This window comes from Xenopus laevis, chromosome 6S (assembly GCF_017654675.1).
Source record: "Xenopus laevis strain J_2021 chromosome 6S, Xenopus_laevis_v10.1, whole genome shotgun sequence".
NCBI classification, from domain to species: Eukaryota; Metazoa; Chordata; class Amphibia; order Anura; family Pipidae; genus Xenopus; species Xenopus laevis.
This window is the reverse complement of record NC_054382.1, coordinates 116109936-116137175: the sequence shown is the minus strand read 5'-3', so window position 1 is coordinate 116137175 and position 27240 is coordinate 116109936. Positions and strand designations below refer to the sequence as shown.

The following is a 27240-nucleotide window of genomic DNA, read 5'->3' as shown; positions in this document are numbered from 1 at the left end:
ACATACGCCTACGAGCTGATCCTGTAGTATATTCAGGTCTCCAGAAATCCAGCTTCAGGAATTCCTTTTTCCGTAATGCCCCATTCAAGCAAACAATTCTATTTCTTTAATGTTTAAATGTGTTTAGTAGCCTTTTAGGGCAGGGGCAGATTCGGGGAGATTTAGTAGCCTGCCGGGGCGACAATCTCCCCGAACTGCCTTCCACCTGCTAAAATGAAAAATCGCCTGTGGCAATGCACTCCCGGCGCTTCGATTTCCGAAGTCGCCCAAAGTTTCCTTGTGAGGCAACTTCGGGCGACTTCGGAAATTCAAGTGCCGCGAGTGCCATTGTGCTGGCGTTTTCCCTGGTACTATGAATTAGAGAAAGAGCCCTTATCTGGAAATCTCCATGTCCCAAATGTTCTGGATTATAGATCCCTGTCCTTTGTTCACACGGTGAATGTTGTTATTTACTTTTTTAAAACTTCGAGCCCATTAGTTTTTGTTCAATAGGACCCCTCCTAATTTCATATTCCTGGGCTTCATCACTTCCACCCCTTTCTGACACCACTTTTTTTTCCCTAATGAGGAAATGAAGTCGGTGAAATGGAAGGTGATTTTCCCTCAAATGCCCCGGGAATGCTGAGTCCATCCCTTTTCCTTTCAGACCCAAAGAAACATTAATGTGCAAAGAATGCTGCCCGGATTCCAGAGCCGCAGCGATGAGGGACGATCTAAACCTGCATTGGGACAAATGCCTTTTTAGGAGCTCCCAGTAACCTATTAATTGGTGGAGGCCCCCCTTCCCTTGTCTTCAGCTGTGTTTATAATATTCCGAATCTCCCTCCCCCACTTCCTGCTCCTCTTGCCAAAACTGATCCACTCCACATTCCCTTTTGTTGACAGAGGGAGCCAGCAGAGCAGCCCATTCCCAACTTGTTTGGAGTCTGTTTAACATGTTGTTTCAATCTACACCGGGATCTTTTTTCTTCCCCTTTTAAAGGGTATGCAAACCCAAAAATAGCATTTAATAAAAGAAAATAAAATTCTATTCACCTTTCACTATATACATTTATTAAAAATGCTGAATTGCTTTTAAAGTTATTTGCAGATGGAATTGCTATTGGGGAGGGGGGCAGAGAACAGAAAGGAACAGCCAGTTGCTTTTTCCAATAGTAATTCCGTTTACAAATAACTTTAAAACCAATTCAGTTTTACCATGAATCTCTATGGTAAAGTTGCCTAGAATTATAATTTCTTTTATTTACCAAAACTTTATTTTTTGGCCCCTTTATAGTTAATGGCAATTCTAACTGGTTCTCTCCCCTGTCATTTGAACTCTTCCCCCAACATGTCCTGTATGGGCTTCTCAGGCTCACTTGTTGGGTGATTGTTGCTAATGATTGATGCCACAAGTGAATGAGGGTCAGTGGTGTAACTAGCCATGGTTCGCCCCCTCTGGAATTTCATCAGGGTCAGTGCCCTTCCATCATGCCCACTGAATCATTTTCCCTGCCCTACTATCCACTGTATAACTTATCATGACTCTAGTGGGCACAATGGTATGTGTGTCACCCTGTAAATTTGTAATCCATTTAAGTTCCGCTCCTGGCCTGCCCCGAATCTGCTAGAAACTTACACTTAAACTTATGAAAAGGTGACAACCCTACCCAAGGGGTGTAGTCCCAGGTGCAATAGCACCCCAGTAGTTGATGGTTTTGCCTTTTAATGGAGAACTAAAGCTTAACTGAAGAAGTAGGCTGGAAATGTTTTGGGTTTCTGTACCAGCCCAAGGCAACCACAGCCCTTTAGCAGTAAAGATCTGTGTCTCCAAAGATGCCCCAGTAGCTCCCCATCTTCTTCTCTGCTGCTTCACTGCACATGCTCTGTGCTGCTGTCACTTACTGAGCTTAGGGACCCACTCACAATATACAGTACACATAGAATAAAAATGTCACAATATAAGGCTGATTAGTAATTAATACAGATAATTACTATATGGCAGCACAAAAACCAGTGCAATTAGCATCAGCATTTAATAATAAGCCCTGTAGCATCAGCTTATATTACAGGGAAGCTCATTTTCTGCTGGATAATTAGTGACGAGCCCTAAGCTTAGCTTCTCAACAGCTGCTCAGAGCCCACTGAGCATGTGAGTGTCACAGACACTTTCCAAGATGGGGACCCCCTGTGACAAGTTTGAAGTCCTGGATCATTGCTGCTATTGACAAGCTCAAACTTTAGGCTGGTGCAATAAGTTCAGTATAGAAAATATGGTATTTTTAGGGTTTAGTTCTCCTTTAAGGCTCTTACAGCAACTAATTGTTATAGGGACTAAATACTCTGCAATTATCCCATGTGCCCTGGGCCCTTCTTTGCAGATAGAAAGGTAGAATTGTATATGGCGTGTGAGCTTGAGTTGTCTTTTGAGAGGAGCAGTTAGGGGTTTATGTAGCTGAGCAAGATGGCAATAGTTGCAGTGTTCAAGGGTGATCCTGGGGCTGCTGCCACCCCCAAAACAGCCCCTCTCTCCCATTCTTAAAACATCAGCATCAGAGCGGGTCAAAGGGGGGCCCCATTGCTAGTGCAGTGAAAGCAAAAGCACTCTGCACTAGTGGGGCCAAATTTCATGGCAGGAGCAGCCCTGGCAGTGTTGTAGTTCAGCAGCAGCTGAGTGGGCCATAGGTTGGACAAGTCCTACTTTAGGTAAATAATGGCTCCTGGGAGAACTAAAGGCATCCGTGTGCATGTCTAGCAGAGAGATCTGTGTTTGGCATTAAGCATTTATTAGCAGCATCAGGATGTCAACTGGGTTATTCACTTCCAAATACTTTTTTTCAGTTGAGTTGTTTTCATTCCGTTGCTTTCAATTTTTTGTTTTCCAAAATTGAAGTTTGAATTGCTGTCTCAGTTCAGTGATCCAGGCGCAAACTCTGAACTGTTCCAATTTGCTACATTGAGTTGCTCCATTAGTTGCTCCATTTATCAGTAGTATCTGTGGAGTATTAACAACTATTGTATCAATTCTAACAGCTGCCTGTAATTGAAATGCAGGGATTGTATCAGCTTTGTATCAATTCTCTTTCCCTTTAGATTGTAAGCTCTTTTGCACAGGACCTTCCTCTCCTTTTGTACTGGTATTGGTCGTGATGTATGTAACTCCATATGTTCTATGTATGTAATTAATGTAGTTGTATAAACACATTTACTTTTCAGCGCTGCAAAATATGCTGGCACTATATAAATAAATGTTGATAATAATAATAATAATAATTTAAACAGTTACAGAGTCAGTGACCCCCACAAGCTGCTTTAGGGTTGGGGCAGATTCCGGGAAATTTAGTCGCCTGGCGACAAATCGCCTCTTCCGTCTGCCTTCCGCCTGCTTGAATGAAGAATCTCCTCGCGGCGCTTCTATTTTCGAAGTAGCTCAAAGTTGCCTCATGAGGAAACTTCAGACGACTTCGGAAATCGAAGCGCCGCGAGTGCATTAGCGCAGGTGATTCTTCATTCAAGAAGGCAGATGGAAGGCAGTTCTGGGAGATTGTCCCAGCAGAAGAGGCGATTATTCGCCAGGCGAAATCTCCCTGAATCTGCCCATCTCCCCCAACCCTTAGAAGGTGAAAAATTAAACTTTATACTTAAATATTAGAAAAATGGTCACAAATAGAAAGTGATTGCAAAAAGTCTTTATTTCTGGTGAAAAACTGAAAAAAAGGAAATAACGAGGCTCCCGCTGTGAGTGCAACAGTCATCCCTTTGGAATCCTCTTCCCAGATGTTGGTCTCTTTCCATGGCAGCCGCTTGTTGGCCCCACGCATGATTCCCAAGTTAGCTGTCCAAACAAGTCTCCGTTTTTTTTTCTATTAAGTGCATTTATTTTGAATGACACATGCATATTATGAAGTGCAAAGGGCAGATGTAGGGACCTCTTCATGCGAGTGATAACCAGCAGTGTAGCCTGTCTATCTCCCCAGAAGCAATGATCGTGTTTATTTTTAATATCGCACTGCTAATTATATGCAGCTCTTCAAACATATTGAGCCCACGGCTGCCTGTGTTTGGCGTCTGAGGCCCATGGGGATGTTGACCTTCCGAAAGCCCAGAGGAGATGACAAATGGATGGAACCCTAGCTTTTCAAGTTATACACTCATATTATTATTTATTAAGTACCATCAAGCTGGGTTTTACTCATGATAACCACCATGTGGATTGTGTTTCTCCAGATCTCTTCTCTTTGGGTCTCCAGGCTTTTCTTCATTAGGGGAAATGTTTTAACTGCAAGACCCTGCGGAGCTGACTGCACTTCTAGTCTGTCTCAGGCTGGGGGAATCGGGGGATTTGTAGTCTAAAGTTAGCTATAGCTTGAAATAAAGCCTGGCATAAATGCCAACATCTGGCCTCCCATCATGATGGACTGAATAGGTTGATCTGAATAAAAGGTGCTCAGACCGGAGAACAGGTCATTTTGAGGGGCCATAGTTGTCCTTGACCATGGACAAAATGAGATCAGATCCTTTAGTGATTGTAGAGGTGGTTGTGGTGTCATAATCTGGGCATTCTAGCACAAGGGGGAAAGATGGTTTCTGTAGGATAATTAATTTGATTCTACATTACAAGTGTAGGACCTGTTATCTGGAATACCTGGGACCTGGGGTTTTCTGTATGAGGGGTCTACTTTAAGGCTAGTTGCAGATGGGGAGATTAGTCGGCCAGCGACATCCCCTCTTCTGCAGGCGACTAACCGTCCCATACTGCCTTCTCGCTGGCTAAAATACTAATCGCCGGCTGGAATCGATTCGCATTTCCAACAAGCAACTTTGGGCAACTTCGGAAATCTGAAGCAATCCCGCCAGTGATTCGTGTTTTAGCCGGCAGAAAGGCAGTATGGGGAGATTAGTCGCCCACAGAAAAGAAGATTTGTCGCTGGGCGACTAATCTCCCTGTCTGCCACTAGCCAAAGTCAAGTAAAATCAATTTTATCGTTAAATAAACCGGATAGGATTTTTTTATGCCTTTGATAAGGATTGGAGGAATGGAGATGGAGTCAACAAGACACAGCCTTCCTATAATCTGAATCTTTCTGCAAAAGCCCTCTGGATAATTGATCCTATACCCGTAAATTGTAAAACTATAAAGACTTGTGTTATATTGTGTATAAAAAAGTCCAGGCTGGCCCCCCCCAAACATGAGCCATTTATCTCTAAATAGGAGGCATGAGATTGGCTACAGATTTGTTGAATGCTGTACATATTTGCATTCTGATTGGCTACAGACTGCACAGGCTAGTGTTATATATATATATATATATATATATATATATATATATATATATATATATATATATATATATATGTATGTCTTGTCTTTCATTACATTAGGTCATTTGTTCTACTAACAAGTTAAAAATATCTATTCACGCCTGATGAAAGCTCGGACATTGGAATAACACAGAGAGCTTAGAGATGGGAAGAAGGCTGAGCTCTCTGTGCAGCAGGGGTGGGTAGATTGCAGCCCTCTGGGTGTTGCGGTTGTCCATACATGCTCTATACAGCTGCTATATTAAAGTTTTTATGAAGAACTAAGTATAAGGTGCATTTTGGGTGACCGCTGCCATATGACATAGCCTTTAAAGTCATCTTGGCACCAAAAAATGGAGTGAAAATAGCTGTTTTGTTAAAGGAATTTTTGTTAGTACATTTTAGTATGACGTAGAGATCGATATTCTGAGATAATTTACATTTCGTCTTTTTATTTATTTTTTTTTATTGCTTTTGGCTTTAAATTATTTCACTTTTTGTTTGGCAGTTCGGAATTTCAGAACCTATCTGGTTGCTAGGGTCTAAATTACCCTAGCAATTAGTCAGCAGTTTGGATGAGAGAATGGAATTTGAGTAAGAGAAGCCTGGATAGAAATATAAGTGATAAGTAACAATAACAATAAAATTGTAACCTCGCAGAGCAAGTGTTTTTTGGCTGTCGGGGTCATTGACCCCCATTTGAAAGCTGTAAGGAGTCAGAGGAAGGCAGCAAATAATTTAAAAACTGTACACAATGAAAAGTGAAGACCAATTGAAAAGTTGCTCAGAAATGGGCATACTATATCCTACTAAAAGTTAACTGAAAGGTGAGTTACCACCTTAACTGGAATCAGACTGCCAAGCCTCTGAGTTGTGGGTGGTGCCCCCACAAATCCCAATGGCAAGGTAATTTACCTGTGTCAGTCTCTTAGCAGCTCTTGGGCTGATTCATATCCTTAATGATGTTTGTGTGTGATGATTTTGGTACTATGAACTTGAAGGGCAGAGATACGCTGCAATTCGTGGAGATTAGTCACCCGGCATCAAATCTCCTCTTCAGGACGACTAATGTCCCCGAACTGCCTCCCCTACCTCCCCGTCGGCTAGAATGAAAAATGTCGGCGGGATGGCACTCGGAGCTCTTCGTTTTCTGAAGTCGCCCAAAGTTGCCTCACGAGGAAACTTCGGGCGACTTTGAAAACGAAGCGACCCGTGCCATCCCACCAGCAATTTTCATTTTAGCCGACGGGGAGGCAATTTGGGGACATTCGTCGCCCTGAAGAGGATCTTTAATCTCCCCGAACTGTAGCGTGTCTCTGCCCGAAAGGTGCAGTATAAATATAGATAGGCTCAGGGTAGGCATGGGTTTATTTTCAGTATTATGGGTACAAGTTTATATGGGTGTCTGTGTTGTGCTGCGGATCGTCCCTCACCCTGTGTGCCAAATATTCCCTCCTCTGCCGCTTTTCACCAGTGGAAGGATCCCTGTCCTTGTTAGTCATAATGGCCTGTGCTTGTGCCTCCATAGCCTCGTCCCTGTGTTCCACCTTCAGTTGCTTATCTGTATGTGCCGATGTCATTCCCAAATCCCTTTGCTGCTTAGTGGTTTGGTGCTGTGGGAAAGGCACCACATTGCTAACAAAGTAAACAGAGCCCCGGGCGTGTGGGTATTGGTGTGATGCAAGGGATGAACAGAGTTGCGCTTACTGGAAATGGGCTGTCAGTTATCTCTATAGGATTGGCTCTGTATTGCCAGAAGGGGCCGTGTAGGCACAGGGAGTTGTTCTCTATTGTCCTGCCTGTTTAACTCCATAAATGTTTCAACTCAGCATAAAAAGTATTTTGGTATGTGAGTTACAGGGATACTTTCTCTTTGTCTGTCCCTGTTTCAGCTCATTTTAAGGGGCTGAGTTTCTGTTGCGTTGAGGATCACAGAATTTTTTTTTAGAAATTTTGTAATAGAATTCTGGGCAACTTTCTATTTCAACTTCTTTTTCATTCCTGCAGGTTATGACTGTTGAAACAGTGTAGCAGAAGTCAACATTCTGTGCTGCTTCATCAGTTTGTCATTTGACTTCTGCTACATTGTTTCAACAGTCACAACGGACGGGGGCTGCTTTCAGTAGCAATTGCATTTACAATTAAGTTACTTAGAATTACATTTTTTTCCCATTAAGTAACATTTCATTTCGGGGGTTTAGGGCAGAGACACACGTGGAGATTTGGGGAGATTATTCGTCGGGCGACTAAATCTCCCCGAATCTCCACGTGTGTCTCTGCCTTTATGTCTTCATGTTAAATAAAATCATGTAGGCTATTTGTGATACAGATTTATTACACACCCACTACAATATTATAGAGACTGGAAGGCATTCATGGTTTAGGAAATCATTGTCTGTCAGCGGATGTTCTACGTTGTGATGCTTGTGGGGTAAAACAATTGCAAGGCTGTTTATTTTGCCATACAGAGGTAATTAGTTAACTTGGTTAATCTGCACATCATTAATCTGACATTATTACAGGTAGTGTTGACGCACTTTCCTTACACGGGGATTGCATTTAGGAATTCACCCATGGACTTTCATGTAGTCTTTGGTTTACTCAGATCATAGAATTATGATATATATGATGTAATGACAATTATGATTTATATAATCATGAAATATGGATTCCATTAATGGAATGTCCCTATTTTACAAGAACATCTAGGACAGCAAATTCATTATCACCTAAATGTCACCCTTACTGTCCTTTAAGGTAGGCATTCAAGTGTTGTGTTCTCCCCAGATATCACCCTAACTGGCCTTCAGATTGAGCCCCCAGTTTGAGGGCCACTGCTGTAATGTTTATTGTTTAAACACCCTTTCAGTGTCCAACATTAGATTTTGCCCGGTCACCCCCTTTTAGGATAGTTTTAAATCACCAGGAGGATTCAGGGCAAAAATAATCATTGCTCTTTAATCGTTTCCCACCCTAATACATTACATTGTTTGAGGAGGGTCAGCACTATGATTAGATAAGACATGATGATTTTTAAGCGAGTATAACACAACAGGGGACATATGGGTGGCAGTTGGGATGCTTGCAACATGTTGGAGAGCAGGAGTGAGAAGTTTGGACAGATCATGAGAAGTAGTCAATACACCCAGATGTTAATATCTCCATTCAATAATTTCAGTGACACCTAAACCCTCTTTTCTCTGTGTCGCACATTGACTCTGTAGCGCTATGGTCTATTCAAGCGGGCGACCTGGAATGTGCATTTTGTGGCACTTGCTGATAGGGTGCCAAACTGAACAATTTAGTTTTTTGGGACAATATAAGTAGTTTGCTGAAGGTGCGCCAACAAAGTTTATTTTTGAAATATCTGTTTACTCTCTCTTTAGTCCCTGGGGAAAGGCCAAGCCACAGCCTATTTATCAAACTATATAAATCCTGTAGACTCTTCGGGGATTTGCTGCTTTAGAGAGAACCTCGGGCCAGCGGCTTTGCAAAAGATTTTCTGTGTTTTGTTCCCAAGACTTAAGTAAATCCCATAAAATATCACATTGTGCACAGAAAGTTTTCAGTGTTTTAAAGTTTCTTGCTGTAATGGGCCAACACCCTGCTCTTATTTCCCCCTGCTCTTATTTCCCCATGCTCTGGGGCTTTCTAGCCCATTAGGAATGAAGATGCCCAGTTTATTATTCCACCACATCATGACGAGGCTTTCAAAAGAGACTTATGCCATGAGGAATAAGGTCTCGGCTCTGATACACATTCCCTGCAAACCTGGCTCTATAAACGCATTCTTGCCAGCACAAGGGCCCCTCTATTAGAGAAGCGAGCGTGAAAAGCCCCGTATGGACAGATGTTGTCAGATTCCTTTTTTCAACGGTCCTGTCTGGAATGATATTTTCGGAAACGCTTGGCATTATTGTATCCGGGGACTACAGGTTAGCATTGCACTTGAATTGGAACGACTGATATTTTGGGGTGTATTTATCAAAGAGTGAAGTTAGAGATGACCATGGTCCACTAGCGTGAAAACCACCACCACTCTCCATTAATTTCTATGGTATTTTTAAAGGTGTATTTATCAAAGGGTGAAAGTGCAAGTTCGCTATTTGATAAATACGGCTTTAAAAAACCCATAGAAAAGAAAGGAGAGAGGCGATGTTTCACGCTAGCGTACCATGGTCATCTCTAACTTCACTCTTTGATAAATATACCCCTTTGAGCTCAGAGCTGTCTGAAAAGTGGAAGAATTCCTTTGCATAAAAAGTTTCCAAGATGTGAGTCCTATGATGCTCAGTTTATGGTCTTCCAGGATCACATGGAGTAATGATAAAGGAAGCAGACCCCAAGGATTCTGTGAGACCCAAGTGTAGATGGTCCATTATTAGTGTGGGAAACATTATTCAATCCAAAGTTTTGGGGATCCCTATAAAGATTTTGCCATGGTGCTAACTAAATGCTTGTTAGGCCATTGGCAAACCCTATAAGGTGATTCCATTGGCTGTTAAGCTGTATGCCACTGTCTTATTGCCCATTATTGTTGATGGGGAGTTATATAACTATGGCCACCAAAAATGCTTTTTTCATGTAAACAGAGCTTTCTGATCATCAGTTGTTAACACTACGTCTCTTGACTTGAATCATGTTCAAATGATGTTAAACACAATGGGTGCCATATGCCTATCCAGCTAGAGACATTCAAGCAACATTAGGCTCTCCATGGTGTCAGTAATGCCCCAGCCTATGGGAATATTCCTTAGTCCTGTTATTGTTTTAGCAAGATCCAGGCAGCTTCTATCTGGGCCCAGCTAATGAGTGGATCTCTGACAGTGTCCCTTTAAATAAAAATGGGCTTGTGAGCCAAGCGGTGCCCATGTTCCCCTGCCAATATGTTGTAATTGTGAGATTACTGTGTGTGTCTCTCTAATATTCCATCCACCCCTTCATTACGGGATCAACGCTGTCATTTTCTGGCTAAGCCTGTCTTTTATTGTGCGTCTGTGTCGGTGGTTTATACCAGGACTTTCATTCAGCAGCTGGCCTCACCGCTCGGGATAAGGGTGTGGAGCCAGGAGGCTAACTCTGCTTTCACCTACACATTCACTCTCACTTTTATTGGCATATTGATGAGCGCGGAGACTTCAGTTCTATATACCACTATACACGCCACATCGTTTTGCCGAATGGAATTAGTAAATCCCTTATTGAAAGGGGCAGGTCACCAGAAATTGATCTTATTAGTGGGATGTAGAGACAATTATTTTTGTGATTTTTGAACTATTTGTCTTTTTATTTTGCTTCTCATTAGCCTGTAATTGGAACATGTCTGTTTGCCAGGGTCCCTGTGTCTTTTTGTAATAAAGGTGAAAACACTGGGGGTGCCAAAATTGTGTTTTGGGCCTGTTTGTGTTGCCTCTAGGGCAGGGATCCCCAACCTTTTGAACCCGTGAGCAACATTCAGAAATAAAAGGAGTTGGGGAGCAACACAAGCATGAAAAAGTCCCTTGGGGTGCCAAATAATGGATGTGATGGGCTATTTGGTAGCCCCTATGTGGAGTGGCAGTGTACAAGAGGCTCTACTTGTCACTATACTTAGTTTTTATGCAATTAAAACTTGCTTTCAAGCTTGGAATTCAAAAATAATCATGTTCTTTGAGGACCCTGAGAGCAACATCCAAGGGGTTGGAGAGCAACATGTTGCTCACGAGCTACTGGTTGGGGATCACTGCTCTAGGGCATCACCTTCTTTGAGCCATTTCCCAAGTATTGCCAACACCACCTTGCACTGTTTATACTTATCCCAACTAGGGATGCGCCGAATCCAGGATTCGTTTCGGGATTCGGCCAGGATTCAGGCTTTTTCAGCAGGATTCGGATTCTGAATTTGCATATGCAAATTAGGGGTGGGGAGGGAAATCGTGTGACTTTTCGTCACAAAACAAGGAAGTAAAAAATGTTTCCCCTTCCCATCTCTAATTTGCATATGCAAATTGGGGTTCGGATTCGGTATTCGGCCGAATCTTTCACAAAGGATTCGGGGGTTTGGCCGAATCCTAAATAGTGGATCCGGTGCATCCCTAATCCCAACTATCCCATACATCCCAACTGTCCTGTTTTCTGCGGGGCAGTCCCAATTTTGACAGCTCAGCAGTCCCGGATTTCTTACTGAAATGTCCTGACTTTCTCTTTGATCTCCTACACTGACACCAGAAGAAGATGCAAAGTTTTTCTGAAACTTAATTAAAATAAGAGGCTTTTTGGCAGAGAGCCCAGAACAGCCAGCAGCTGCACTTTTGTAACAATTTATGATACGCTAAGAAACAATTGTAACTATTTAAGATAAGTTCTTGGGAGAACTGGGACCTGTAACTTAAAGGGCAATTCACCTTCATTAGCAGAACTGCTATAAAACATTGCACTAAAACTCCTAGAAATTTGTTCAAACTTTTATAACCTGACAAAAATGGACATGGTAATTAGGGGGTGTTACCATAAAAATGGGTGTGGACAAATTTTTCCCCACGCTTGCACAAGGCTCAATTCTTTATCCCTCTTTTTGTTTTTTCAAATGTTGGGAGGTATGTTATCCCCTTTGCCACAAATGTTATCTGGTGCCTGCCCAGGGGATGCTTGGGAAATTGATAAAAAAATGGCAGCAAGACAGTATCCTGTGCCAGATCACTTTTTATGGAATATTAGTACTGTCCTTGGCCAAAACATTAGTGATTTGCTTCACTAGGCCCACCATAGAGAAAACATCAGGAAACTTTGGAAAATAAAGAGCTCCGGATGCCATGCTGCCGGCGATTTAGATTCTAGACGGCAGGGAGGCAGATTAATCGCCCGAAGAAGAGGCGATTTGTCGCCGGGCGACAATCTCCCCGAATCTTCTCGTCTGTCTCTGCCCTTAAAGGGCTTGTGCACCTTTGAAGTAACTTTTTGTGCGTTGCAATTGTTTTTCATTTTTGTTTATTTTAATTAATTCACTTTTTGTTCAGCAACTCACTCATTTGTGTTCTGGTTGCTAGGGTTCAAATCACCTTCGCAACAAGGGAGTATCTTGATTGAGAGACTGGTATATGAATAGGAGAGGATCCTTAATAGAAAAAGAATTAATAAAACGTTCCAATTGAAAGTTGGAAAGTCAAAAGGTAAGTTTTATATATATATATATATATATATATATATATATATATATATATATATATATATATATATATATATATATATATATATATATATATATATATATATATATATATATATATATATATATATATATATAATGAAGACCACATGAAACGTCGTTTAGAATAGGCTATTCTATAACATACTAAAAGTTACCTTAAAGGTGAGTCACCCCTCTTATGCACTTTCCTATTAATCTTCCAGTCTGCCATTGACTGGTTGCTAAGGACAGAGGGTCCATAACAACCAGTTAAGGGATCCTCAGAACAAAAACTGAACGAATTCAGAATGGGTGAAAACTAAAGTGCAATTGCAGACTGTATTCGAATACAGGTAACAACTATTGAGCTCCCAGTAGAGAGAAGAGGGGACCTTGGGGAATTGAGAGTAGCTATGTGGACCCCTTAGTGCGCTATAAAAGCTGCATTTGCTGTGGATGAAGCTAATTCTTTCAGGTTAATAACCAGGTACAACTTTTCATTCTCCAGAAGCTCCTTCCATAGCCGTGGGAACACTAACAGGTAGAAGCGCTAATGAAAATCCAAAACATATTATTTGTCATTGCTGGAAGAATCATCAATCCCCAGAAATGTTAGGATTGTCTGGGGATCCTCAGGGGAGCACGATATGCGCTTTGCATCTATAAATGTTTTATGGACTCTGAAATGAAATCTCCATTGCAGGCTTGGCGCGGCGTATACATATAAATGTTTATTTCCACGGAAAACACACAGCCCTTGTAATTAAAGTTTTATTGCATGTAAACACAATTACTGCAGAGACGAGAATGGGCTTTGGCACCAGGAGTATTGGGCTGCACACGTTTGGATTTCCTGGGTTGGTACGGAACATGGCAGGGGCATATATATTGCAGCAGGCTGAACCGAATCTGAATCCTAATTGCGTGACTTTCTGTCACTAAACAAGGAAGTAAAACATTTTTCCCCTTTCCACTCCTAATTTGCATATGCAAATTAGGATTTGGTTAGGTATTCGGCCAAATCTTTCGCCAAGGATTCGGGGGTTCAGCCGAATCCAAAAAAGTGGATTTGGTGCATCCCTAATAATTAAAGAAGAACTAAAGCTTAAGTAAAGAAGTAGATAGAAATGTTGTACATTATGTTTTGGGTTTCTGTACCAGCCCAAGGGAATCACAGCCCTTTAGCAGTAAAGATTTGTGTCTCCAAAGATGCCCCAGTAGCTCCCATCTTCTTTTCTGCTGATTCACTGCACATGCTCTGTGCTGCTGTCACTTACTGAGCTTAGGGACCCACTCACAATATACAGTACACATAGAATAGAAATGTCACAATATAAGGCTGATTAGTAATTAATACAGATAATTACTACATGGCAGCACAGAAACCAGTGCAATTAGCATCAGAATTTAATGATCAGCAAACCTGTAGCATCAGCTTATATTACAGGGGAAGCTCATTTTCTGCTGGATAATTAGTGACGAGCCCTAAGCTTAGCTTCTCAACAGCTGCTCAGAGCCCACTGAGCATGTGAGTGTCACAGACACTTTCCAAGATGGTGACCCCCTGTGACAAGTTTGAAGTCCTGGGTCATTGCTGCTATTGATGAGCTGAACCTGTAGGCTGGTGCAATAAGTTCACTATATAAAATATGACATTTTACTAATATTTTTAGGGTTTAGTTTTCCTTTAAGGGGATAGTTGGTTTAATTAGAGAGGAAGCAGGGCACCTATTTGTGCACTGACTGGCAACCAGTTTCATTATATGATAATATAAATAAAAATGTATTTTTCCCCAAAGTTTATGCTATTTGCAGTAGGTCCCAGTAACTCATCACTATTGCATTGGTCCGATTCCAACCATAGCCTTTCTGCATTCAGTTTGTATGTTCTCAATAGAGGTTGAATCCTCTCCGCCCCTGCTTGTCTCTTTCCCAGGCTGTAGACAAATGTTGCTGTATTGTTGTTTGGTGCAAGACTTGATTTTAAAGAGGCCTTTTTTTCAGTCAAGTGTTTTGGGGGCCAAAAGCTCCCGGGATTGTTATGCAATTTGTCTGCGTATTTTGAAATCTGTGAGCTGGAACTGGCTCGGCAGCAGGTGTCGGGACAGAAGCAGTGAATTAGGACTGAATGGCCAATTAGTTGCTGAGATTTTATATACACAAATGTGCTGCTTATGGCTGCATGAAGGGGAAGGAAGGCCTGGAAATAAACCTCAGCGGGTTAAAGGTACTGTATAACCAAATTGTGTTGAGATGAAATTCCACCACTTGAGATGTTTTCAGGATGTTGATTATTGTGTGCCTATTTCTATTTATACTGAAGGATAGCTGGAACAGTGCACAAGGCACTCTCCATAGACCGCAATAAACCAGCGCCACCAAGTGGGCATGAACAGGCCGTGTTATTGCCTTTCTGCCTAAAAATAATGCCCATGCTGCCTCAAGCAATATGGTAGCTCAGACTAGCCACCTTGCCTTGATGCCAACATTATTGATAGAAAATAAAGGCATTTTCCCAAAAATAACAATGCAGCTCCAACTCTATGTGCAGCGCTGCGACGTGACTTCTTTTGTGGCAAATGTTAAATAGTCCAGTCCCTTTTGAGTCCGTGGTTTTTCATTTTTGCCAAAATCTCACCAGTTGCATGCATGACATTAGCAGCGATTGGGTGTGAAGCTTATTTTATGGGTTGATGCAAGAGCCTTCTGGCCTTTCTTGTGCTGATTATAATATGGTGATGGATTATTGAGAAACGAGCATGTTAAGGCAGAAAACACTCGGGCACAAGGCCAGATTATTAATTCTTTCTGTTGTCTTGTTGCCATGCTACGGTATGTTGCTGTTGGATTTAAGATGTGTCACACTGAGAATGCTGGGATTTGTAGTTCCAAAACTGTATTGGGGCTGTGTCCATTCTTGGGATTTTCAGCCGAGATGTAAATATGCTGCTTTATAATAATGTTTACTCATGTTTTTTAAAAAACAACGTAGTCTAATTTTCCCACATCACATATACAGTTTAAAACCTCGCTGAACTTCTAATGGTTACAATTTAATCCATCAGTTTATACGTTGCTCTGCAGCATCCGACAAATGGCTGAAAGGAATGAGCTGTACAGTTGCAGATGTGATTGAATCTGGGGAGCAGACCAGTTGGGGCTGCTGCTGCTGCTGAGAGATCCGCGGACTAATGCATCAATTATTACCACTCAGTTGCAGATCGGATCGTCAGTAGTTGTCTTGGGATGTTTTGTTCTTTGGCCAGATGAGTGATTTAATCCCAGGAATGCAAGACGTGCTGTGTGTCGGCTGTAAAGGGCTTATAGTCAGCAGTTCAATCTCCCCATCTCCCTCTTTCAGCAGCTATCAAAAGCAATAGTGCTGTAAAAATAACCATTTTATTGCATTAGAAGTGCTGAGCTGCAGCTATACCCACCAAATTGAAACAAGTGGAACAGTGAGCTGGGGTTGGTGATAGCAGACACTCTATACTGAGAGATCCATTAAAGCTTAAAAAGCTTTCTTTTTCAATGCATGGCATACGTTTTTGTGCCAGTTGGGGATTATTTTTGTTCCTTTTCATCAGGAGTTGCCACATTATTTCAATGCGATCTGTGCGGCACTTCTGTCCGAATTTTCTGGACGTTTCCCTGAATTTTCAAATGATAACCCTAATCGAGGAGATCAAAGTAGGCATTCTCCCGAAATCTCACCCTATCCGGCCTTCAAGCTGAGCAACCTCAACCTGAGCTGCTCTGTTTAGGAACTCTTAACTCTTAGAAGTATAGTTTAAAATTGTAGCTTAATGCAAGGACCAATGTGAGACTGGGTCTTCTTGGGCCCACCAGAGGATTGACACCTGGACCTCCAGTTATATTTAGATATTACCTGACATACAGGTTTTTCACTAGGCCTGGGATGGAAATAGCTCCCCTATTTCCATGGGGGAATTCTTTTATGCTGCAGCCAGTTCAGACCCCGGTCCTCTGACCAGGACAAGACACAAGTCTTTCTGTTGCCAATGGGCAGGTCATATCATAACAAAGCTAAAGCCAGTGTTTTCCTAAAGAGTTGCTGCTTTAACCAGGTGTCCCAACAGAGGGACAGTCCCATGTTGACATATGGTTGAGCGAATGGATCCTAGCAACCGGCCTTGTAGCAGTCTCTCTGTTATGGGTGAGTTAAACAAATACAATCTCCACACACCTGCGCCTTCTATTGACCACAAACGTGTTTGCTCAGAACTAGAAAGCAGAATAAACAAGGAGTTTATGTATGGAGCCTCTCTAGACAATCTAGGTGTGGGGCTTTTGTTTTAGTCTTATTTAATGCGCTTGCATTGTGCCAGACATTCAGACCCGAGTGATTGTCAAGAGAGAGGAGAACCTGTTTGTGCATAAATACAGACGGCATGTCACACACGCGATGGAATTTGCCTTTCAAAATAAAATTAAAAAAAAAAGTGGTCCTCCGTTGAGCTAGTCATTTTGGTCCGGAGCAATGGTGTCCATACTGTAGAAGCCATATCACTCATTGGCCAACTCTAGTGACTGATCCACTTCACCTTCTCTTGCCATACTAGCAGGTGAACCTCATATTGGTCAAATGGTAGAAGGCAGGTAATTTACACAAGACTCTTGGTTGACTATTGCAGCTTAAAGTCTTGCCTTTGCCATGACCTCTGGTTGGGTAGTTCATGGTTTCCTTGTGGATAGTGCTCCCATCTGGGGGAGACGGGTTAGATGTAGTTTTATGACAGCTCCCACTTATATATAGAATTAAATGATTCTGTGTGTGACCATGCAAAGCCATGTGCTTATACTTTATGGCCTGTTCAAGGAAAGATACAGTGAATTGGTTATATAAAAGTCACTATTTCCCTGTGCTTCAGGCTAGAATCTATGCATTGCATTAAAAAATATTTAAACACACAGAGGATTTTGTATATTGTGTAGTGTGTATAAACTTGGCAGATGACTTTGCCCTTAAGCATAAGTTCACTGCAAGCTGCTTTGTGTTAGAGATCCCCTCTTGCCTCCCCCCCGCCCCACTATCATTTGCTTTGCTTGAGTAGCAGACCATTAAGAAAATCCTTTTAAATGGTCTTCAGTATAAAAGGAGAGTGTGTGAAGCAATGACGTCACAATTGCAATAATTCATTTTATTTCTAAACATTAGCCCCCCCCCCCCAAAAACAAACATTTTAAGCCAGACAAGGAATCGTACAAGCGTATCTCATAAGCATGAGAATGCACATCGGCCCTCGTTTACTAGATTTTATCTGTGCCAGTCCTGTAACCTATAGCAACCATCCCCGTCAGCTGTTTTGTTGTTCCCAGGACAGTCCTGAATTCTGTGATGAAAAGCTGGGAACTTGGAGAGAATAGGGAGGGAGGTGCTGAAACGGATTTAGGCAGTGTCTCGGCTCATTGGAGGAATGGCTACGAGAGTATCCAAAATGTCCACTTTAGAAAGCTGCCGTCCAATCAGCCGATAGCTCTAGTCTTGTGTGCAGTTGCACTGATGAATGCAAATAACTGGTCTACCTTTGTGATGGTACAATATATCATCTGTAGATGATGGGCTGGTATGTGTATAGTGAACTATGTGCTACAGAAACAATCTGGGACCTTAGTATACTGCACTACTCTAAGGACCACAGGTCAAGCCACGCTGTTATATACAGGTATAGGATCCGTTATCCGGAAACCCATTATCCATAAAGCTCCAAATTACAACATGGCCATCTCCCATAGACTTCATAATAATCAAATAATCTTTTATTACCTTTAATTTTTCAAAATGATTTCTTTTTTTCTCTGTAATAATAAAACAGTACCTTGTACTTGATCCAAACTAAAGTTGGCAATAGATGCCATTTACCATTCAGATCAAATAAAGTAGTAAAAGAACAGATCAGTCGATGTTCTGCCCCTGACAGCAATCGTACAAAAGTATTTGAATCGGCACCCACGTTTAAGAAATCTGAGTGCGGCTGCCTGCAGGAAATGATTCAAATATTTTGTATAATTTTCACATAGAGCTGCACTCCATTTTTTCAAGTGAATCAAATAATGTTAATTTGCATAAGTCTGGGTGTCCAACGTTTTGGCCCACCTTAGGGTCTTTTTGTCGCGATACAGAAAATTGCTCCAACTGTGCCGCCACGCCGGTCTCATTCCGAAAATTTTCAAAGAGAAGAAGATGGCGCCCGTGAACTCTTTCCATAATTTGTATATATATATACCAGGCGCCCTAGGCAACCAACCGGTAAGCCCCATCCTGTCCAACAAGCCCCATCCTGCATGAGTGACGGAGAGAGAAGAGACAAGGAGGTGGAGTCAAGAGGGAAAAGATAGACTAGGTCTTCGGGTATGACAAAAACTATTTACAAAAGCTTTCAGTGTCTGAAATAATATGAATTGGGGGTAAACCCAAATAGATGGGGGGTCCAGATGCTCAAGCCCCAGACCTTCAGCTAAGGGAGGCAAACAATTGCAAAAATAGAGAAGGGCTGGCACAATCCAGACCACACTCCACAGGTTGATGCAGTAAAAAAGTATTTATTTAGCAAAAAAACATCACAGCAAAGGGCCTATTCTGTTATGTTTTTTGCTAAATAAATACATTTTTACTGCATCAACCTGTGGAGTGTGGTCCGGATTGTGCCAGCCTTTCTCTATTTTTGCAATTGTAGGACTTAGGGTAAGTTTTAGAGGTAGCTGCCCAGTGCCCCCCTATTATTGCACCCTAGGCAGCTGCCTCTTCTGCCTACCCCTAGTTCTGGCCTTGAAATATAGATAGATAGATAGATAGATAGATAGATAGATAGATAGATAGATAGATAGATAGATAGATAGATAGATAGATAGAATATATAGATAGATAGATAGATAGATAGATAGATAGAATATATAGATAGATAGATAGAATATATAGACACAATATAATAAAGATGGATGCAGAAGACAATTTAAAAATAAGAAATCTCCTTTCATTGGCAGTTAGACCTTGCTGACATCTCTTTTGAGCAGCAGCATTGTGCATCAATACAAAGAATGTCCTTCCCAGGGGATGCTGATATTAAATATTATTTACAGATCTGTATAAAACTCATTGATGTTCCCTATGTGCAATTGCTTTAAATAGTAGGCAGCAGGGTGCTTTATGAGGGGATACAAGGCCACTCAATGTATAAGTCAATAAGCAGATACGCAGTTATGTCCTGGAATAAACTGCCTTGGTCAGGGGAGGGTGCCTATTCATACAGACTAATTAACGTTACATAGTAAAGGGGACACATCACCTTTAAAGAAATTGATGTTTGAATAATGGCGTTTTTTTCAGAGTATACAAAGCAAAGTAGCAGTCATGCGTGGAACAGTTTGCTGCGGATACATGCAGTCTGGAAAATGCAGGAATTTTTCAGGGTGTGCCTTAACCACATAATACCAGTTACCAGGCGTCTGTACAGCCTGTACAAATTATAGCTGCAATTGCTCCGATGTGATTGGTCCTTTTTGGTGTTCACAGTCGGAGCTGCCCTGCATTGCCTAAGTGAAAAAAATGGTCACGTATTCAGTTAACGTCGGAGAGGGGTTTCTGTAAACTGCTTAAAGTCGTGGCGCCCAGGCGTGTTTACATGATTCAGAGCTGGCCCTTTAATCACTACCATACTGTGACGCTTTTGTTAATCACTGAGCTTAATAACATCTGAGCAGTAATTTAGTTCACGAGGCATGTCCAAAATGTTCAACTCCCAGCATCCTCTTTGCTGCAAGGGATTGATGGTGGGTGGGGGCTGGAAATTATATTTATGGCTAGAATTTAGAAGTAAATATTACTTTTTCTTTCACCACACGGTTTAGATATTTTGCCTTTGTGACTTCTATTGGATCAAATCATAAAATTCTCATGGCATGTTTCGTACTGCTGTACGGCCAAGATGGGTTTCAAGGGCATAATAACGTATGTCCATTTCATTTAGGAAGTTCTCATCATGGATGAAGTGGACTAAAGTTTTGTGGGTTGCTGGCTTGGTGACATATATAATGAGGTGCCATTGCTAGGGTGATGGGCACCTCATAAGGTGGCAGTACATGTATGACTATTGTGAATGCCTACCCAGGAAATCCATGTATAACAGGAATAGTGCAGAAATGATGCCCTTGTTGATTTGTGTCGATATTTATATTCTGGTATAGAATAAAGGCCCATGGGCCGAATGGATACTGCATGTGGGGCCATACATGGTATAGAAACCTTTTATTTTTTCCATTCAAACAAAAGGGAACAAGGCTCCTCTCCACCATGATGCACCATGCAATGACCAACATGCTTCATGGACAGATTTATGAAACCTGCTTAGTTAATAAAGTGACCAATATCGATAGTCTGTAGATATTTGTAGATAGTCTGCAGATATCAGTTCAGATTGTCTGGCCAGTATACACATACAGAAAGGACAGCTTTAATAGAATGACTGGGTGCAATTGCCAACATAGGGTACATTGTAATAACAGGAAAAGTATTTCCACTTCTTTGTTGTGTTGGGTTATAAACATAAGGAGAAATTTGCTGGTTATCTGTTTGATCACAAACCACTTATTTCATAACTCCTAGAACCCCCTGTAGAAGACTGGACATTGTGGAGGATGCTTGTCCTAAAACTGGCCAACCCCCATTCTTGACAAACCCCTCTGAAAAACATCACCACTTTTTGTTCTTACACTCGCACAAGACAATAACAACACGTGGAATTGAATGGAAAGCTTCCTGCAGACCAGTCTGGAGCACAATACTTATTACAGCCTGTAGTATAATGGGTTATTTGCCATGCCCACACCAGTTTATGAGATGATCTGGAGAACGTTTAAGGTGAACAGACTGATCAGTGATTGTGTCTGCCTTTGCTAGCTTAGGAAGCAGTAAACACAGTCATTAGCAATAGAGCAGTTTCCTACCATCATAGAGATTTCTACTTAGAGCAGAAGAAGATTTCTTGGGCTCCTTGAGTACGAGGGTCTGTTGTTAATTTGCTGTTCAATGCGGGGGTTGAGATGTAGGCTGGGCTGGCCTATTCTAACGTAATAATTGTACTTCAGATCTGTGAGAAACCTGTTGTTTTGATATCAGTGGAACTATCTGCAGACCCTGACCAGTGTTAGTCTGGGCCATCCAGGTCCACCAGAGAGAGAGGCAGAGAGATATTTGTATGAGTAGAACTGAGACAATTGAGGAAGTCGGTTGGAGAGCCCTCAAGACTGTAACTGTGTAATAGGAAAAGAAAAGTACTTTAAACACCTGACAAAAAAAAGGCGAGAGTTTGAGGACGCAGCTCATAAATTCCCATAAATTATGTATTAGCTGTCACACTAGGCAATGTCTTATTTTCCTCCCCATTCACCAGGGGTGGATCATAACTTGCTTGTGGCTTATTTCATCTCTTGCTGCTGAAAATTGATTTATCATGGATAAATAATGAATTGTGGCTTTCCGTGTAAGGCCTGGATCACTTTACAGCTTCCTGTTAGTGCAAAATGTCATCTATATCTGCACATAATGGCTTTTCTGCTGTCAGAATAGGTGTGCATCAGGAATTAGATTATTTTAATGCTTTATGGGAAAAATAATGAATGCTATATTGTACCTGTAAACTGTTTTCAGGGGATTTAGCACATAGGACTTCCAAAGTAGGAAAATGCAACATGTTCAAGCAGTGGAGCAGCTCATTTTGTAGCGGCATTATATGGGGAGACACTGTGCCATTGCAGGTATATTAGAGACAGATGGTGCCTATAGTAACAGTGGATAATAGTCTCTGGGAAGGGAGTGTGACTGTGGGATAGCAGGTATAGTAGGGAGAGATGGTGCCTATAGTAACAGTGGATAATAGTCTCTGGGACGTGAGTGTGACTGTGGGATAGCAGGTATAGTAGGGAGAGATGGTGCCTATAGTAACAGTGGATAATAGTCTCTGGGAAGTGGCTGTGGGATAGCAGGTATAGTAGGGAGAGATGGTGCCTATAGTAACAGTGGGATAATAGTCTCTGAGAAGGGAGTGTGACTGTGGGATAGCAGGTATAGTAGGGAAAGATGGTGCCTATAGTAACAGTGGGATAATAGTCTCTGGAAAGGGACTGTGGCTGTGGGATAACAGGTATAGTAGGGAGAGATGGTGCCTATAGTAACAGTGGGATAACAGTCTCTGGGAAGGGAGTGTGACTGTGGGATAGCAGGTATAGTAGGGAGAGATGGTGCCTATAGTAACAGTGGGGATAAGAGTCTCTGGGAAGGGTGTGTGACTGTGGGATAGCAGGTATAGTAGGGAGAGATGGTGTTTATAGTAACAGTGGATAATAGTCTCTGGGAAGAGACTGTGACTGTGGGATAGCAGGTATAGTAGGGAGAGATGGTGCCTATAGTAACAGTGGGATAACAGTCTCTTGGAAGGGAGTGTGACTGTGGGATAGCAGGTATAGTAGGGAGAGATGGTGTCTATAGTAACAGTGGATGATAGTCTCTGGGAAGGGAGTGTGACTGTGGGATAGCAGGTATAGTAGGGAGAGATGGTGTCTATAGTAACAGTGGGATAATAGTCTCTGGGAAGGGACTGTGGCTGTGGGATAGCAGGTATAGTAGGGAGAGTTGGTGCCTATAGTAACAGTGGGATAATAGTCTCTGGGAAGGGAGTGTGACTGTGGGATAGCAGGTATAGTAGGGAGAGATGGTGCCTATAGTAACAGTGGGATAACAGTCTCTGGGAAGGGAGTGTGACTGTGGGATAGCAGGTATAGTAGGGAGAGATGGTGTCTATAGTAACAGTGGATAATAGTCTCTGGGAAGGGACTGTGACTGTGGGATAGCAAGTATAGTAGGGAGAGATGGTGCCTATAGTAACAGTGGATAATAGTCTCTGGGAAGGGAGTGTGACTGTGGGATAGCAGGTATAGTAGGGAGAGATGGTGTCTATAGTAACAGTGGGATAATAGTCTCTGGGAAGGGACTGTGGCTGTGGGATAGCAGGTATAGTAGGGAGAGTTGGTGCCTATAGTAACAGTGGGATAATAGTCTCTGGGAAGGGAGTGTGACTGTGGGATAGCAGGTATAGTAGGGAGAGATGGTGCCTATAGTAACAGTGGGATAACAGTCTCTGGGAAGGGAGTGTGACTGTGGGATAGCAGGTATAGTAGGGAGAGATGGTGTCTATAGTAACAGTGGATAATAGTCTCTGGGAAGGGACTGTGACTGTGGGATAGCAGGTATAGTAGGGAGAGATGGTGCCTATAGTAACAGTGGATAATAGTCTCTGGGAAGGGAGTGTGACTGTGGGATAGCAGGTATAGTAGGGAGAGATGGTGCCTATAGTAACAGTGGATAATAGACTCTGGGAAGGGAGTCTGACTGTAGGATAGCAGGTATAGTTGGAAGAGATGGTGTCTATAGTAACAGTGGGATAATAGTCTCTGGGAAGGGAGTGTGGCTGTGGGATATCAGGTATAGTAGGGAGAGATGGTGCCTATAGTAACAGTGGGATAATAGTCTCTGGGAAGGGAGTGTGACTGTGGGATAGCAGGTATAGTAGGGAGAGATGTTGCCTATAGTAACAGTGGATAATAGTCTCTGGGAAGGGAGTGTGACTGTGGGATAGCAGGTATAGTAGGGAGAGATGGTGCCTATAGTAACAGTGGGATAATAGTCTCTGGGAAGGGAGTGTGACTGTGGGATAGCAGGTATAGTAGGGAGAGATGGTGTCTATAGTAACAGTGGATAATAGTCTCTGGGAAGGGAGTGTGACTGTGGGATAGCAGGTATAGTAGGGAGAGATGGTGCCTATAGTAACAGTGGGATAATAGTCTCTGGGAAGGGAGTGTGACTGTGGGATAGCAGGTATAGTAGGGAGAGATGGTGCCTATAGTAACAGTGGGATAATAGTCTCTGGGAAGGGAGTGTGACTGTGGGATAGCAGGTATAGTAGGGAGAGATGGTTCCTGTAGTAACAGTGGGGACAATAGTCTCTGGGAAGGTTGATTTGCAATGTTCACCATGAATCACTTTTCTCAGTGATTTTTACCCATTTTTATCCTTGTCAATAAAAACAGCAGTCCTTTCATGACTAAGATTGCAGAATGGGTTATAACGAAACATGAGTCACATAAGAACTATGGCAACATCACTGATCTGTCTAACAGGAAAAAAATGATAGTATTTATTTCACCAAAACACTGAGAGTAAAGTAAACTAGAAGTGGAAAGTCCAGCTTTTTTTCTTTAACCGTAGTACTGATGTAAGAAAATGTAAATACAGCAGACACTGAAGAGAATACTTATGGATTGCAGCTTTTCCTTACACTTTGCTAGTGAATGTGATAGAATGATCTCTGGCCCATTAACAAACCTCACTACAAAAGCTCAATTCAGTAGCAGGCAGGAGCTACATCCAAGATAAACCTGGGACCTCCCTGTTAGGTACACAAATATATGATATTAACTTTTGGCAGAAAACTCGATATGTGCTCCTTAAATTGCATTAAAATTATAGAACGGACCAATTACTTTTATATGACCCGAAAATCCACTAAACACAGCATGTACTATTCATACGCAAAACTGTCTTTTGGAATGTGCAATAAGGAACAACTGGTTAGGGCTGTGATAATAGAGGAGACCATGACGGGAATTGGGTAAAGGCTCCCCAAACCAAAGCCACTGTATTTCCTACAACAAACAAGATAGAGGTATTGTATGTAAAGTTAAATGCAATGCCATCTTGCCATGTGTTCTAGAGTATTGTACATGAAATTGATGCTGTATGTATACTGCCATATGTATGGGGCATTATATATGGGATTGGCACGGTATTTATCCTGCAATGTGTTCATGGAGTTATAGGGTTGGCACCTTCTGGCATTATAGAAACCAGGTGGGCAGTTGAGACGGTGACATCAGGGGTGGAAACAGTGACATCAGAGGGGGATAGGATGTGGTTATCAGTGATTGGCCATTCACCATGTCAATTGAATAGAGTCCTGCACGCTTTTCCTTTTTGGGAAAATCGGGCAGGCAGTTTAGACCTGGGTAGCCCACTTGAAAACCAGTCAGGTGCCAACTCTATGGAGGCATTTACATAAAAATGGCCACTACATTTATCTTTTTGTGTGTTCTGGGGAAATAGCCCTGAGAAAATTTAAAGGAATAGGTGTAGAAAATGTCTTTACTTCCCCAAACACAATAATCACCTTCTACCTAGTTTTGGTCCACAAAATGATGGGTGGTATGAATGTAGGAGAACATGTGTAGCTGAGTATGATGGCTAAAGTCAGGCAAAATGGAGAAAGCAGACGAGAATGCAAATTTAACACCTTAAATCAGTGTTGGGAATCGGAAAGGGACACTAACTGCAAGCAGCCAAAGCCCTAAGCGGGTGCTGAAAGGGCGCAGGTTAACTCCGAGTTAGCCAAAGCCAGCCGGTTGGTTTGCTACGATGCTCCGCTTTGCTCTGAAGAGACAGAATTAACATCTTGGGAAAATATTTCTGTAGATTAAACAGAGAAGCCTGTAGGTAGGATGAACTTTCCAAACCCGCGCAGAATGTTGTTTTTGCATTAGAAAACGGCAGCTGCTTGTTGTTCCAGACTTCCATTTACTGCATGAGGACACATCAGATAAGGGCAATTGAAATTCTTTCTCAAATAAAAGCGGAATGAACGGACGCACCGTGTCTGAATTCCTATCAATATGTGGAGCTTTTCATATGGGTATTTCAATATGCCCTTTCATTCAAAGATCTGCTTTTCATTTCAGTGTCTCTTCCACTTGAAAAATATTTTGTCTGTTTGATTAACTTGCCCATAAGGCTGTCTGCTGACTTTATCGAATGTTTGTTGTCACAGTTTCCAATCCTACTCTTGTGCTGATAAGTTATGTGTTTTGGGCAGTGCTTGGCCAAAAGGTAAGGGTGCAAAGGAAAGCCTTCCCTCCCCGCTCATGCCTGGCATACCCACCCATTTATTACCAACTTTCCCCCATTTTCCCCCACTCGCCTATGCCCTTTGCCTCCCAATACTGATGAAGGGATTACAGAAGGGCTGGGACTAGTGGTAGGCAGAAGAGGTATGTGCTGATTATCCAGACCGGTGCACCCTAGGTGCCTACCCCTAGTCCCCTCCCTGCTGTTGCCTTTCTTGCATTGCTGGGCCCATGCAAAATGGCGGCCTCCAGGCCTTTGGGTGGATAGTGCGCCCTAAGGAACCACCTCTTATACAACCCCAGACACTTAATCTCTTTTGTGCCGGAAAGGTTGTGTGGTTAACTACAGGCAAGTGTCAATGTTTTAAAATGCCAATTTTGGATATTTTAGTGTTTTGGGGTCACACATTTAGCCTGCTGTCTGGAATTTGCACTTATTTCACTATGATATTGGGTTTAAATATCTAGTCTCCGTACCAAAAATTACATTCATTTACATTTTCATTCATCCCAACTGTCCCATTTGAGCAGGACAGTCCCGATTTTGACAGCTCAACCCACAGTCCTGGGTTTGATACTGAAAGGTCACGACTTTCTCTTTGATCTCCTGCACTGAACAGCCAGAAAAAGATACTAATGTTCTAACTTAATTGGCTTTAGGCAGAGAGCCCAGAATAAAGTAATTGTAACAATTTAAGATAAGCAGGTCTCTTGGGGAAACTGACTTGCAGCTTAAAGGGCAATTCACCCCCATTAGCAAAACTGTAATAATCACATAAAACCCACAGAAATGTATTTAGACTTTCATAACCTGCCAAATCTTGTAA

At 42.1% G+C, this 27240-nt stretch overlaps 1 protein-coding gene across 3 annotated transcripts in view; it reads left to right on the top strand.

Annotated features, from left to right (window-relative positions):
* The window catches only part of sdc2.S (syndecan 2 S homeolog), a 79118-nt gene that overhangs the window by 3472 nt on the left and 48406 nt on the right, over window positions 1-27240 (top strand).